This window comes from Anomalospiza imberbis, chromosome 2 (genome assembly GCF_031753505.1).
Source record: "Anomalospiza imberbis isolate Cuckoo-Finch-1a 21T00152 chromosome 2, ASM3175350v1, whole genome shotgun sequence".
Lineage (NCBI taxonomy): Eukaryota > Metazoa > Chordata > Aves > Passeriformes > Viduidae > Anomalospiza > Anomalospiza imberbis.
In genome coordinates this window covers 48,736,966-48,746,870 of record NC_089682.1, presented here as the reverse complement: position 1 = coordinate 48,746,870, position 9,905 = coordinate 48,736,966, and the positions used below count along the sequence as shown (strand labels likewise).

The 9,905-nt window shown below is 43.2% G+C and overlaps 1 long non-coding RNA gene across 1 annotated transcript; it reads left to right on the top strand.

Moving 5' to 3' along the window:
* The first annotated feature begins 2,302 nt into the window (after nt 1–2,302).
* LOC137466397 (uncharacterized) lies at nt 2,303–7,518 on the top strand. Its single transcript, XR_010995153.1, has 3 exons — nt 2,303–2,622; nt 5,155–5,241; nt 6,744–7,518. It is a non-coding gene; the product is annotated as an uncharacterized lncRNA (long non-coding RNA).
* The last annotated feature ends 2,387 nt before the right edge of the window (nt 7,519–9,905 follow it).

Here is a 9,905-nt window from a genome sequence, read left to right as displayed (position 1 = left end):
GAGCTTCAAGCAATTTAATTAATTACACTTTCTTTATGTTATTAGCTAACATTTTCTGCTTCTAAAAACTGCAAGGTAAAATGTTTGAGATGCTATCTCAATTTTGGAATCAAGCTAGAAGAATAAGGATTTTTGTGGCACTGTTACAAAATACTGGAAAAGGGAAGTGCAGTAACTCCTTTTTCTACAAATATAAAGTAAGGTCATTTTTCACTGAAAAGCATCAATTTATTCTAAATAAATAAATGTAAGTAACAACAATAGATACCCGGCACCAACCAAAGCCTCTCTGTCACTCCCCTCTGCAACTGGACAGGGAAGAGCAAATATAACACAGAGTTTGTGGCTTGAGATAAGGACAGAGAGAGATCACTCATCAAATCAATCTGGGCAAAACAAACTCAGCTTGGGGATATTAATTGAATTTGTTACTAACAAAATCAGAGTAGGGTAATGAGAAGTGAAATAAATCTTAAAAACACTTTCCCTCCTTCCCAGCTCTAGCTCCTGCCCCCAGCAGCACAGGGAGACAGGGAATGGGGGTTATGGTCAGTCATCACATGTTTCTGCTGATGTTCAGGGAGAGGAGTCCTTCCCCTCCTCCAGGGGGTCCCTCTCACAGGCAACAGCTCTCCATGAACTGCTGCCAAGTGGGTCACTCTTCCATCGGGTGCAATCCTTCAGGCACAGCCTGCTCCAGCTAGGGCACAGGTACTACTAGGAAACCTGCTCTGGTGTGGGTTCCTCTCTTCCGAAGCCTGCAGGTCCCTGCCAGGACCCTGCTCCAGCCTGGGTCTCCCATGGGCCCACAGCCCTCTCTCAGGCATCCACCTGCTCTGGCCTGGGTCTCCTTCCTGGGCTGCAGGTGGGTCTCTGCATCCCCGTGGATCCCCACGGGCTGCAGGGCACAGCTGCCTCACCTTGGGCTGCACATGGGGCTCCAGGGGAATCCCAGCTCCAGTGCCTGGAGCACCTCCTGCCCCTCCTTCTGCACTGACTTCGGGGTCTGTTGTTCCTCTCACATATCCTCACTCTGGTCTTCCCTGGTCACAATTTCTTCTGTGCAATAACTTTTTCTTTGTCCTCTCAAATCTGTTCTCACAGAGGCGTTACCACAATTTCTAATTGGCCCAGGGGGCCAGTGGCACCTCTGTCTCAGAGCCATCAGGGATTGGCTCTGTTGTACAGGGAGGAAGCTTCTGGCAGCTTCTCACAGGAGCCACCCTTGTAACCCCCCCTGCTACCAAAACCTGTCCATGCAAACTCACTAGAAACATAAATACAGAAATGGCTGGAGTGCTTTGGACCAAAACTATTGCTTACTTGTGGAATTGTCCTCTGTCATTTCTGAACCACTTGAAATTCTGGCAGGTCTGTTCCAGGCCAAATGACCATAGAAACTTTTAATAAATAAACAAACACCCCTGCCTTTTGTGAGATTCAGGGGTGCAGGAGTATAGCATTGACTTTCTTACAGCCAATGGCCTGTTGGATCATGCTTGGCTGTGAAAAGGAAACTGAGCAGTGAGTGTGTCTATTATGTACAGTTTCCTTTGAATCCTGAGCTTGAATAAAGGAATTATTATTTTTCTTCCGAAGGAGGAATAAAAACCTGGTAAGAGGCAAGTGGAGGTGCTTCCTGGATAATCAAGTCCTCCTTTTGTCCTTTCCAGAAGCATTTTATTTGCAAATGCCCATTCTGCGCAAGCTGTAAAAGGTCTAGCCTTCTAACAATGCCATGCCTCATTGAGGCTGACCTGGAGCAAACCTCTATTTACCAAACATAAAGATGCTAATTATTTTGTGTAGAGGCCTTAACATGATTACAGAGAGCATGGACACTGGTTGTTGTTATAGCAATCTGAATTAAATTATGCTCATGCCAGCATAATTAGGATTCCCCCCACCAGTTTATTGGGCTGTTGTTTTAATGTGGCATGGTAAAAACAATGACAATTTCACTTTTGCACCAACTAAAGCATGCAGGCAGAGAGATTGAAAAAATCAATGAGGTATCTTGATCAAACCCTGACAAGGGAGGTCGTCAGGGTTTTATGCAAAGCCCAGAGATGGCTTTCCTGCCCCTCTGAGCATTTCAATAAAATCTTAATTAAAAAAAAAAAAAAAATTGAACTGGAGTTATAAAAACTAAACTTGGGCCATGCCTTCCCTGATAAATTCCTTGTTTTCGGCCCTGCCTTTTTAAAAGGGGAACAATTGTAGCATTCAAGCCCTGCAGCACAGGTACACGGGCCGCCCAGGCTCCAACGAGGTGGGGGCAGCTGAGGTGGTTGGTGGCTGTGGGTGGCATGGCCTTTTGGGTAGCCAGGAGGAGAGATGAATGCAGCAGTAGGCCACGCTGTTGCCCTTGGCCAGCTCTGGTCCCCACCATGGCCAGAGGGCCTCAGGACCTTCACCTAAGGCAGGACATCCGTGGAAGCCAAACAAGGCCCCGAGCCCCTGCCCACACCCCTCAGCAGCGTGCGTTCTGCAGCTGCCAGCAGGACAGGTCTCATCTGCTGCTGTCACCGTCTCCGTGGCCACAGCTCCCTCTGCCTCCATCCTGGGAAACTGTGCTGCTCTGGCTGCAGCTGTTTCACACAGTTTTGGGAACAGCTGAAGGTGAAAGAACATCTCCTGCCTCTTTTCTGCTGTCCTGGAGGACACTTTGTTGAAACATCCTGAGGGCCAGGCCATTGATGCCAATGCAGTCAGGAAGGAGAAAATGTTATTTTCTCACAGGAGCTACAACTCCAGCATGAGTAACTTGAATATGCAGTTTGGCTCCTAAAAAAGATGTTAGTCCATCACAGTGTGAGTCTTGTGGTGGCACTGGAGATGTGAGTGATACATTTAAAGTCTGTGTGGTCATTTCTACAGCAGAAAATCACTGTGTCAGACACTTGGTGAGAGGCTCCACTTACAGAAACATAAATGCATCAAAGTCTAGGCAAACGTATTGTAGCGTATGGGATGACACACACATATTTTTTATTACACAAGTTCTTAAGGAATTTATGAATTTTTGAAACCAGGGATTGTAGTTCATTCAAATTTGCTTTCATTTCTAGCACTTTGCATAATTTGATTTACTGAATATATTCAGAAAAACTTCTGAAGTCAGAAACCAGCAATAAGGTCAAGCTAATATACAGACAAGAATAACACATCTACTAGATACTTTCCAGGAATCCACCTGGAAAGTTTCTGAATATATGACCCTGTTAGACAGGGCTTATGTTTGCTAGGATCACAGTGAGCCACAAATGTGAGAGAGGCCATGAGAGAACCAGGGGACTTCCCATGCAGCAGAGCTCAATGATCTAAATGGTCTGACACTGTCTCTGAAATGGTGAAAGACTGTGATAACAGCAGAGCATCAAATACCAGCTTCCTTGGTTTTCACTACTTTCCATCCCCACCTCGTGAACAGTAAAATGAATAAGGAAATATTACCTCAAAGGCCGGTACTTTGGAGCATACATTTACATCATACAATTGCCATACAAGCAGCAGCATTAATTGCCATAAGAATCAAGTATTGTGGGAGAAAAAATCTGCTATCAATAAGTAATTCCTTTTGGGGGGATTTGGTAGGCTCAATCAAGTGTTATCAAAACTGCCCACCTGATGGCTCATGTTGGATTTTGCTCCTACTTCAGAGCACTGCTGGGACAATGCCAGTGGGGAAATGCTCAAGGGCTTTATTCAAATCCTGCATGGCTTCAATGTTCAGTGGAAAGCAAGAACTGGGGAAGACTTTTCTTAGAAATGGGATCATCAACGAATACATTCATGTTGTCAGGAAACATCCTCATCTGTCCAGCTCTGTTATTTTCTCCAAGGTGACCTTGATGCTACAGATTGCATTCATTGCAGTCTGGAGTGTCAAACCAGCTCACAGGAGGCTGCCCCAATGTGTGGGAAGCCCACACACACTACCAGAGTCTCAGCAGCACTATCAAAAATTACTTTTTGTAAACCCTTCCAGGGATAACACTAACTCTGGTGTCTCCCACCACCCTATGTGAATAGCTTTGCTCTCCTAGCAATCCAAGGAAAGTTTCTCTACAACCCAAGCAGGCCTAAGATCCAGACAGCCAGGGCTTTGCCTCCTCTGGATGATGAGTTCTCTCCAGCTCCAGGAAACAGGATATTTTGGCCCCTGGCTCCTGTACTTGAAGGAGCCAGTCCAGAGGTGCTTCTCAGCCTCTCCCCTAGGAGCAGGGAGGAAGAAGGATGATGGAGGTGGAGGAATACACATTGTGGGACTGGCTTTACACTGGCAGCAAAGCTACAATTGCCCCCTTCTAAGGCAACAACCTCAGGTTGTGGCCAATGTCAGCCCTGTACTCCAGCAGCGGGACCCAGTCATGAAAGCTGATGATGCCCCCTAATCATCATAGCACCTGGAGGAGAGACAATAGCTATTTGTGCAAATAAATTGCGGTAGATTTTTTTTACTGTGTGGCACCTGAAACAGAAGTTTCAGAAGTGCCACACAGTAAAATAGAAACAGAAGTGCCTTCCTTCCCTGCCTCCCAGCAGCACTAGTTCTTCCATACAACTGTATTCAAGGCAAAACACCTGGGACATGGATTCACCTGCAATGGGTGTCTCATCACAGCAAGGCAGGGGAGATCTTGCTGTCAGCAGTTACAGTGACTGCATTTTATCTAGATTCAGTCTATGGATATTAATATAGATCTTTGTTACATGAGACTGAGTACTGTTCCTATGAAAGCACTGCCTTTTGGAACAAGTTTCAGTGAGTTTATTATAGGAGCACTCATCAAATGGAGGGGTAGAGGGTGCTGGGTGGGGACAAGCTATTTTAGAAATTGAAAATGAACTCATATTTAGCATAAAGCAGCCTTCTAGGCACCTTCAGACTTAAAAACAAAAAGAAATAGAAGTAAAGACTCAGGTTTTGATAAAAAACAAATGCATATCTTTATGTGATGTATGTTAGTTCCCTGTGCCTCTTAAGGACAACTCAGCATAAACCCACCATGTGAACTTAGGAAACAGCTTTTATAAACTAAGCTGACACTTTAGGTCCTGGACTAAATGTAAGTAGTTCACTGAAATTATGTGACACAGAAATATTGAGGGGGCACACATAATAATCTGGCTTTATTTTTACATCAGCAGGGCACTCCATCTGAAGCAAAGAAACAAAACCAGTTCATGATATCTGCGAAGGTGTCAGGATACTAGTGCAATCTGAACGCCATTAGTGTAAGTATCGCTGGTTATTTTGCCCTGACTTGACTTTTACTGTTCATTCTTGAAAGAGAGAAGAATTATTTACCTCTAACTATTGTGCCGGCATGCAGAGGCCAGGGAGGCAGCGAGACCGGGAACTGAAATGGGAGACGTTCTCAGCTGTGAATTTCTCTCCCCACTAGATGGGCTCTATCCCTATCCATGAGTCAGGGAAAGGAAGATTTCTTCCTCACATGTAACGCTAGCTACACAGCGATCCCACGCCGGCAGACAGGCTCTGCAGGCTGACAAACCTTCTGCCCTTCCCCAGCATCGCTGAGAGCGCCGTTTTGGAAATCTCATTCTCTGTATCTAGGCAGAGAGGAATGGCTCCGGAGCCCTACTGTACCTTCTATTTCACATCCAGCTCTCTACTGGAGAACCAGTGCCAAATCTGATGGTGTTTTTCCAGCAAAATGTATTTGGAAACTCGGATCCTGAATTTAAAGGCAACTCCCCTGTTTTTACTGCACACAGATATTTACCTACACGTTGATATTTCTCTAGCCATTACACATGTTTACACCCAGTGTTAAGCAGGTCTGACTGACACTGGCAACAGAAAGTAGTTTTATATCTATGTGCACACACTCTTTGATACCTAACACCCTCCATGAATTGAAGAGAAAAAACTACCTCCTCTCAAAAAATGTCCAGCTACATTTTTCTCAGAAGATAAAAATAATGTCTGTAAGTTCCTCTTTGTGTTCCAATCAGGCCATGAAAAAAAAAAATCCCATTGCAAACATATTTACTTAGAGTTACAGAGCAGGAAGGACTGGCATATTTCAGTATGTATAATCTGTTCAGAAGTGAGGACCTTTGATATAAAAAATGGGAACAAACTAGCATGGCAGCAAAATCAACATTAATTTAAGCTCAAGGAATTCAGATCCAGGTAAATAAGAACATCCCCACCCCAAATCCAGGTACTAGATGCTAAGAAAGGAATCAGATGCACAGTAAGGGAAAAAGACTTCTGTTACAAATTTTCTGACATGACCATCTCATTGCATTACATCTACACCACTTTCAAATATATGTCAAAATCATATAGCCTAAGGAACCCATGTCCTTATGGTGAAGGCATAAAATATACATACACATTATTAAAGTTGCATTAGCTTTGTTCATTCTGCAACACAAAGCATTGGAGGCGTTGTTGCCTTGATGAGCAAAACACTGGGTTTGGTAGTTAGGAGCATAAATACTAATCCCTCCTCTGATATACACCTAGCTTGAAACTTCAGCTATGTCACTTGTGCTGTAATTTTCTTCCTTGTGACGTATGGAGGAAAGAGTGTTGTGTTTATCTTGCAGGGCTATCTTGGAATGGTTAGAAGTTGAACTCTGCTTTAAATGGGTAGGGTACTGCTACTTAATATCTCAGTATTTTTAAAAGTGACTTCTTTTTCAAGAACTCAAAGGTCTCTTTAGTGATTCATCTGGTTTTCCCTTGGTCACCCTTGCGACAGGCTGCAAAGATGTTCCCAGAGGAAAGAAGGAGGGGACACTGAATGGCAGAGTGCCATGTTGCCTTTCAGAGGGACACCACAGCTGCCCATGTAGAACAGCCTGGTGATGCAGCCAGCTCAGCACATATCTCCCACAGTGGGCCCTGCCATGTGCTCTGGAGGAAAGAGTAGACATTCCCCCACATTTCAACCTGTCAGGAAGTCAACATGGTACTACAGAACAACCTCTGCATTCCTGACTGCCTCTGTCACTCATGCCGAGGAAGAGGACTTTTGAGCCCTGTAATGACCAGAATATAAATGGTACGAACAAATATGATTCATTCTCCTCTCTGTACTATCCAGATTTCTACATTATCACAGACCAAGCCTGCCTCTGAAACTTCCCAGAATTCCTAACCAAAAGTACCAAAATCCTCATGCGAAGACTGCACTGTCCATGTAATGTGCTCACATCTCCCCTTGGTGCTCTGGAAAGACGTCTGCCCCTCTTGTTGGGGTGGTTAATATGCCATTGTCTTGCCTTCCTAAACCATCCTGTCAGACCCAGCACCACTGTACTCATGACTCCCAAGGAAGAAGTACAGACGTCTCCAGACACCACACGTCCAGAGTGTTTTACCCTGACCATTGTTGCAGAATCTCTGTATTTCAAGATACTGATGATGTGAACATCTCAGGTCCATTCAAGACAGGGAGCCATAGAGTGGATGTGTCCAACCATGGCTAGTCTGTGGAACACCTTGCAATTCTTGAGTCTTAGGAATAAATTGTTGCACTAATCTGATAGACAAGAAAAATACAGCATATAATGTGTAAGCAATCTGCTGCTGACCAGAGCACAGGGAGCCTGAACAACAGGTAAAACCTTATCAGAGCTGATATAGGGCTACAGCCTTTCTTCCTTTCCAACATACATGAGAGAGATCTCATTTTTTTCAGTAATTAGAAGGGAGGCCTTAAAATATAAAGCATTCAGTGTAATACAGCTGCAGTACTGATATCAGATATGCATAACCCAGAGCAAGGAGAAAGAAAGCAAGAGCACATTGCACATGAATTATAACCAATCTCTGTGAAATCATATGACCAGTCCAGTTGGTGGATTAATAATTTTTGCAGCTGTTCCAACCAAACTGGCTCTCCTTAGGAAAAGCATGAAAGGAAAGCTTCCCTCCCCACCACCCCAAGAAAGAGAGACCCTCTGCAACAGAGTCCTTAGTATCAAATAATGCATTGAACTAGAACTGCAATATTGAATTTTTTGATGTCTCTCACACAGCAAGCAATCATTTGAGCCACCAAAGTTTGGTCACTTAGAAAGTCCAGTGTAAGGTAATACAGATGTATTCATCAGGATGAATGAGTGACACAACTGATTTCCACTTTCCCATCATGCTAGGCTGTTGAAATTTGATAGAATCATACATTAAGAATGGAGCTGCATATAAGACCTTTGAGGAAGAATAAATTTCTTTTTTGATTTTTCTTTCTAAAATAACCAGAAGATTTAAATCTGGTCTCAAACACAGATATACCTTTAACATAAGATTTTGAAATTCATTCTGGTCCTCTGATTATAGAAAAAGAGCAACTTCAAACTTTAGTATTTCTGTCATGAAAAGGTCATCACTCTAATGTTTTATCATTCTATTTCATTTTCCATCCATGGGACATGTAGGACATGAAACTTCTGACTTGGAGAAAGTAGGGTCAGTTGAGGTCACTTGTTCAGTTTTTTAAGCTTTAGGCAAGACACCTCTCAAAGGGGAGCAAGTGCATTGTAGACATTGATGCTGATTGTCTCTGTGAGCTAACAGGTCAGCTGCAGTCCATCAATAAAGCCTTGAGGTCTGTACAAAGAGGATCCAGATTTTGGATGAATCTGAGCGCACAGATACAGGAGCTTCTACAGTAAATAAGTGTTTGGCAGGTATGTTCAGGTTTCATATTGTGTTTCTTCTTAGTAACACTACTTAATGTGCTAGGATACAGAGCCTGAAATTTATTTAGCTGTCTAATGAAGGGTAAAATCATTGGAAGAAAACGTCTTGAAACACCATGGAATATGTTTTAGGTGTCACATTTCCACAGAAATTATAACTTGCCAAATATCAGATTACAGATACTTCTTTCTCTCTGAAAAGCGCACCATGACCTTTTCCAGTCTTTCTTAAAAAGAAGAGTTTCCACGTTCAGAAGCAAGAATCTCAGGGAGTTTGTGAGAAAGGTTGCAATTGCTGATAACTTTCTAGGACAGGTGCTCAGAGCAACGGTGGGCAGTTATGGGTCTGCACTTGGGCCTGAGTGCTTAAGTCTTTATTGTAGTTAAGTCTCTTCCTAAGCAAACTTGTGGTGTGCCAATCAGAGGACAAGTCAGAGCTCATGAAATGTCTCTGCAGTGCTGAGGAATAGCATAGCGACTTTGAAGGCAGTTTAGTCAATGGTCATTAAATTCTGCATGCAAAAGGACATACAGATAATCTATATAAATCTTTAAAGCCCTCACAGGACTAAATTTAAAATTATCAACCATGAGACTAATGCTTTGATCTCAAAGAAGAGAACACACTGCTTCTGAGCAGGAGCTGTAGGTAAGCCTAAGCCATCTTTTTCCAACCAGTCACAATGAAGTGGGTTATTAATAGAAGTTTTCTTTCCCCTTCCTCAAGTGTCCACATAGCAAAACTCTGTTTCCAGGACAGAGAAACTGAAATGCCAGAGGAATACAGGCATCTAACATCATCCATGTTCTACATGTCCTTGGACAGAATAAAAAAAAACAAAACAGAGATGTGTCTAAACACCTTTAAGGAACCAGTACTTCATTCAAAAGTTTGAGACGCTTTGAAATATAACTGAGGTGAACTTCCTCAGCACACTTGACAGAAAGTTGTTGTTTCTCTCCTACCTACCACATTAATTCTGAGCAGGAGCTAGATTGGCATAGGTTGGAAAAACAACAGGTGTTGAAGAAAAAGCTGGGAGGATGAACATCCTCTTCAGCAGAAACTATGAAACACTTTCCTAATCTTGGTGGACATTCTTTGTAGGTTTCCAAAAATATGCCCCCTGAAAAGATCAATATATTATTTGCTCTTGCAACAGCTCCTCCAAAAGTGTAACATAATGCCTGGCTTTCTTCCAAATTCTCTCTATGTG